General features: G+C 58.0%; 3 non-coding genes across 3 annotated transcripts; all 3 read left to right on the forward strand.

The window, feature by feature from the left end:
- Positions 1-1,876: 1,876 nt before the first annotated feature.
- On the forward strand, positions 1,877-2,067 carry LOC129403718 (U2 spliceosomal RNA). The gene has a single exon (XR_008629414.1). It is a non-coding gene; the product is annotated as a U2 spliceosomal RNA (small nuclear RNA).
- A 1,146-nt stretch (positions 2,068-3,213) lies between these two features.
- Positions 3,214-3,404, forward strand: LOC129403720 (U2 spliceosomal RNA). The gene has a single exon (XR_008629416.1). It is a non-coding gene; the product is annotated as a U2 spliceosomal RNA (small nuclear RNA).
- A 1,735-nt stretch (positions 3,405-5,139) lies between these two features.
- Positions 5,140-5,330, forward strand: LOC129403717 (U2 spliceosomal RNA). Its single transcript, XR_008629413.1, has one exon. It is a non-coding gene; the product is annotated as a U2 spliceosomal RNA (small nuclear RNA).
- The last annotated feature ends 670 nt before the right edge of the window (positions 5,331-6,000 follow it).

Below are 6,000 nucleotides of genomic sequence, written 5' to 3' on the forward strand. Positions count from 1 at the left end.
GGCGTGTGCCTTGCTGACCTGGGTTCTGTCCCTGGCATCCCATACGGTCCCCAGAGCGTGCCAGAGAGCAGAGTAAGGAGTAAGCCCTGAGCAGAGAAGTCCTGAACACAGCCCTTTGAGGCCAAAACACCAAAACATCAAGAAGACCTGCTGGGGGTGGCCGCTACTGTCCCACCCCCCTGCCCCCCTCATTCCAGTCAGGTTCCCACACTGGGCTGAGGGCTTCCTTCAGGGTGAGGAGGTGGGGAAGAGCCTGCAGCCCTGTGGCAGTGTCTGCAGGGATAGGGTCCACAAGGGGACAGACGTCAGCTGGCATCAGGGCTCTGCCGCTCAGGAGGGGCTCGGGCGAGGAAGAGTGAGCCGAGCTGATGCGCGACTCGGAGCATTTCACGCAGCACGTGGCGCAAAACAGAACCCAAAAGGCACCTAGGGAAGAACTAGAAGAAGAGAGCTGGGGGAAAGAGACTCTCCAGTGGGGAAGGTGTGAGGGTTCCGGGACACTCTGCCTCAAAAACTCAGAAGCTGGGGCCACAGTTCCAGCACAGAGGTGAAGGGGCTTATGTGGCAGAAGGCCTGTCATCGATCCATCCCCAGAGACACAAACTGTTCCCGCAGTGGTGCAAGGGTGATCCCTGAGCACCGAGCCAAGAGCAGGCTTGGCTTGCTCTTGTTCGACAGAGACAAGAGAGAGGGAATTATGTGGTGTGACCAACCCTTAACCACCGAACTCTATCTGTAGAGCTAAACAAAACAAGCAAACAAAACATGGACTGAACAGGTTATGCTTGGAAGAACAGCTAAGGCAGATGCCGGACAGGGCAGCCCCCATCTCCAGGCGATTTAGCCCCAGTTTGCAAGGACAGAGAACGGCTGAACACCTTCACTGGAGGCCTCGGTGCCCAGAGCAAAACGTTGCTGCACTGCTCTCAGCTCTGCACTCGGGTCAGAGCCTCCCAGTTCACCATCGGGACGGGGCCAGCGGCCTCCTCATTGCTTCCCCTGTGATTGAGTTGGACCCGCATGGGGTCGATTCGCTCCACAACAATCACCAAGCAGCGGCCACAAGCCACGTGTCCGGCGGCGCCACGGGCGAGTGCCCGCTGGGATTACTTTTTCACTCGGAGGCATCCGCTTCTGAGCTGCCGGGGGTCCCCGCCCCATTTCCGTGAGGGGGGAGGGGAGTGGGGGAGAGAGGATGGACCCAAAGGGAAGGGCTGGGCTTGAGGAAGAGTGGCAGGGTGGGAAGCCAAGCCCCCCAGGACCCGAATGAATCCGAGAGGCCGAGGGGGCAGAAGGCCCTGAAGGGAAGGTTCGCGGCCCCGCAGCAGGAAGGCGGGTGAGGAAGAGGGGAAGGGAAAGGTCGTCCAGGCAGCGCGTCCTTCCGCGTGGCCGCGAGGGACTCGGGGGGCCTGCGCTGGTCCTACCCGCCGCGTCCCGCCGGGGAGCCTCGGGGGACGCTCGACCAGCCGCGGTCGAGAGAGGCCCCTCTGGCTGCGCTGCCCACCCCCCGGATGCCGCCTTTTCCTCGGTGGGTGCTAAGGAGGGGCTCCGCCCCAGCCCCGCCTCGGCTCCGGGGACACAGAGGCGGTCCCGACAGCGAGTCCCCGCGCAACGGCCTCGCCCCCGGTGGCGGGCAGGGGCGGAGCATGTAAATTCGAAAGGGCCGGCGGGCCCCGAGCGGCGGGCGGCGGGCGTGGGCCGGTTCGCGGCTCGAGTCGCGGGGGGCGGAGGCGCGCGCGGGAGCGGCGCGTGTCGGGCGAGTCGCTGGTCCGAGCTGGAGCAGCGCAGAGGCGGCCGCATGCGTGCGTGCTGGCGGCTCACCGTGAGCTGAAAATGGGTGCGGGGCCAGGGCAGGGCCGCTGGCGCAGCAACCGGTATCGCTTCTCGGCCTTTTGGCTAAGATCAAGTGTAGTATCTGTTCTTATCAGTTTAATATCTGATACGTCCTCTATCCGAGGACAATATATTAAATGGATTTTTGGAACTAGGAGTTGGAATAGGAGCTTGCTTCGTCCACTCCACGCATCGACCTGGTATTGCAGTACCTCCAGGAACGGTGCACCCCTCTGGGGGATAAACTGTTGAGTTAAAAAGTAGAAGGTGGGCTTTTTCTTTCCCTTCCTTGCTATTTTTTTGCTTTCGTTATTAACAAGAACGGTCGAACTCTTGGGCATTTCAGTGGAGAGGTGGCACATGGAGGAAAGATAAGGAAGGACGGCAGCTGAAGTGTTAGTTCTATGTTTTTCTGGTTGCTATCTTTTAAGGTAATAGCCACCTATAATGTTGGATGTATATATATATATATCCCCTCCCACCCAGTGTTATTACAACAGGTGGGAGACTGGGGGCCTTTCTTCTGTAGCAACCTACTGTCTGTTCGAGACCGATTTAGTCCCAGGTCCAGGAGAGCTTCTGACCCAAGTGCCGTGCAGGTTGTAAGGAGACTGTTAGCGGCCCAGAGCTCCTCAAATAACCGTGGCCCTATTGGTTCACCTCGTTGACTCATCCTGGCCACCGTTTCTGGGAACCCTGACTATGACACCTACAAACCAGGTAGAATCCCAACGAAGATTGATCCCGGTCTTCTGAGTCCTTGGTTTGCTTTGTGGGGCCACAGCCTTGGATGTGCAGGTCATCCTCCGATCGTGTATGTATGTGCTGGTGGAGCAGAAACGGTGTGGCTCCGGGGACCAAACCGCCGTGGACCTCGTGCATGACGAGCGTCTGTACCTGTACTGTCTCCGGCTCTTGTCCATGGGTGCTCACGGGCTTGCTCCTGGCTCTGCGCTCACTGGTCACTCCTGGCGGACTTCGGGGACCCTAGGGGGTGCCGGAGAACGAACCTGGATGTGTCAAGGCCTTCCCGGAGTTCTGTTCGGTGGGTCCCAAGCAGGGGCTCGGCCCCAGCCCCGCCTCGGCTCCAGGGACACAGAGGCGGTCCCGACGGCATGTCTCCGCGTGCGGCGGCGGGCAGGGGCGGAGCATGTAAATTCGAACGGGCCTGGCGGGCCCCGAGCGGCGGGCCGTGGGCCGGTTCGCGGCTCGAGTCGCGGGGGGGGGGGGAGAGGGTGCGCGGGGGTGGCGCGTGTCGGGCAAGTTGCTGGTCCGTGCAGGAGCAGCGCGGAGGCGGCCGCATGCGTACTTGCTGGCTGCTCACCGTGAGCTGAAAATGGGCGCCGGGGGCAGGGCAGGGCCGCTGGCGCTGCAGCCGGTATCGCTTCTCGGCCTTTTGGCTAAGATCAAGTGTAGTATCTGTTCTTATCAGTTTAATATCTGATACATCCTCTATCCGAGGACAATATATTAAATGGATTTTTGGAACTAGGAGTTGGAATAGGAGCTTGCTCTGTCCACTCCACGCATTGGCCTGGTATTGCAGTACCTCCAGGAACGGTGCACTCCCTGAGGGGCGAAATAATATGCAACAGGAGAACCTTATTTAAGGGTGCTGATTTGAGGTTGAGTTGGGCTTTGATACTTAAGTGATGGTTAGCTTCAGGTCGGTGGGAGCCATACGTTTTTGCAACATGGTAACTTTTTAGTTCTCCTTGGGTTCTTTAGAGCTCTTCGTAGTTATTCTTTAGCTTGCATATATTTTTCTCGTTAGTTAGCACGAATGCTTTTCAAAAATGGTGTAGCCACCCCACAAAGGGGTCAAGCTTATGTGTGGAAACACTACTTGACTGTGCAATAGTAACAGATATATACCTTTGCTTCCTTCGTATTTTGTCTAATTTTTTTTTTTGTATTTTGTCTAATTTTAAGTTAGCTCATTTATTTCTTGTAGGGCATTATCCGCTGTGGTCTTGACTGCTGCTCTGGTTCTTGCCGCCTTCCCCCCGCCCCATACCACCGCTGTGGCTTTTGGCCGGAGTCTAACTTCGAGTCTCGGATCCTTAGGCCTCAGTCCAGCTCTCGGCCGCCTGGCTCGTTCCCGCCTTCCCCGGCACGGTCCGGGGCGTGCGAGACACCACCGAGTCAACTCGCTCGGGAAGCAGGTCTTGAGGTGGGGCCCCACGCTCGGCTCACTCATTCCCCGCCCTGATCCCTGCTTCCCTCTGGAGCACTGTTCGGGCTTTGGTGGAGGGGGTCTCAGTCCCTCAGTTCCCCCTCCTCCTCACCGCGGGAATGAGGACTGACCTACATATGAACTCTGGCCCCCGCACGAGCCCCGCACGTCGGAACCCGGACCGGGGAAGGCCGCGGGGAAGCCCCGGACCTGGACCGCGTCCTCCCGGGCGAAGGCGGCGGTATGCGAGAGGGGCGGGCTCGAGGGGCTGGAGCGGACGCTTTGCCTGAGGGAGGCCGGGGCAGCGCAGTCTCGCAGAGCGCGAACGCCTTCGCTCGTCACAGCGGCCCCGCGTCTCCCTGCTCCCCTCCGGAAACACACCAGTGGCTCCATGGGAGTTCAGGCATTCGGCCTGCGACCGCGGGGCACGTCACCCCGGAAAGGGTCCTCCCGAGAAGGACGACAGCGGGCGCGCGGTGCCTCCCGCTCGGCCTGGAATACGGAGGGGGCGCAGATCGGGTCAGACCGCCCTCTCGGGGCTGGGGGTCCCTCCCGACTGTGTGGTGGGCGCCCGGGGCCATCCGCAGGCTGGAGGCGCGCCGCCACGGAGGAGTCTCGGAGAATCCGGGGCCCCCGGTGTGTGTGTGTGGGAAGGGCAGCGTGTCAATGTGACCCGCCCCCGAGTCTGTGGAGGGCTCCGAGGTCCGCGCCCCCCCCCCCCCCATACCCCTGGCAGTCCCGGGACGCCATTTGCCCGCCCAGCCAGCCTCGGATCTCTGCGCGGGACTCGTCCTGTCGACCGCGGCTCACCGGTTTGGACTTCCGGCTAGCCACATCGGTCTGGGGATTGGAGCCGCTGGCGGTGGCCCCGCCTCCCGGGGCGGGCAAATACCGGAGTATGCAGATTAGGAGCAGACTTGAGGTCTGGACAACCGGGGAAGAACCGGGCGCGCGAGACATCTCGCTTTCATTGTAGACGACCGAAAAATGTAGAAGCGAGGCTAAGTAGCATCCAGCGTCCTTTTAAAGGACGTCAAAAAAGCGGACATGGCAATGGTGTCTGAGATATGTCACCATAAATGTAAGGTGGGTGGCCGAGGTGGGTACCGGCGAGGGCTGAACAGCCTAGTATCGCTTCTCGGCCTTTTGGCTAAGATCAAGTGTAGTATCTGTTCTTATCAGTTTAATATCTGATACGTCCTCTATCCGAGGACAATATATTAAATGGATTTTTGGAACTAGGAGTTGGAATAGGAGCTTGCTCTGTCCACTCCACGCATCGACCTGGTATTGCAGTACTTCCAGGAACGGTGCAACTCTTCTCAAAAACCCGTTGACAAAAAGATTATCCTTAGTTTTTTGTTGCTTGATACTTTTTATTTTTGTTTTCCTTAAGATTAGCTTTCCGTTTTTACGGAACTTCTATACTTCTGTGTACAGTTTCTGTTCTGAAACTGTGTTGTTTTCAGGGTATTGTTTTCGTGCAATACCCTGAACTTCACTTAGTGTTTTGTTGTAAGGGGAACATTCTGGTTTCCGAGGTGTTTTTATTCTTGTTTTGGCCACACCTGCTTTGCTGCTCACGCGTCACGGGCAGCACTCCTCCACCGACGAGGCTTGGCCGCGTGCACTATATGTGCTCTATTGTTTATAGCCGCTGCAGGCGCGCGGATTCTTGACATACGGCCAAGATTGACAGCAAGAGACCAGAGATAGGAAAGGAATGCAGGGAAACTCTGCGACTATTTATGGCACGGTTGTTGGGGACTTAAGACTGTCAAGTACGAGGACCCACCGCAAGTGAACGGGTTTTTATTTTACCAGGGAGCCGTAGGTAAAATAAATTTTCCCTGAGTCCTTATTATTAACCGTTTAGAAAATCCTCATTCTGCGACTTGAATCAGATTTAGAACCACACACTGTCCGGGGACTGGAGCGATAGTACAGTGGGGATGGGGCTTGTCTTGCAATATGGCCAGCCCAGGTTTGAT

This window comes from Sorex araneus, chromosome 3, assembly GCF_027595985.1.
Source record: "Sorex araneus isolate mSorAra2 chromosome 3, mSorAra2.pri, whole genome shotgun sequence".
NCBI lineage: Eukaryota > Metazoa > Chordata > Mammalia > Eulipotyphla > Soricidae > Sorex > Sorex araneus.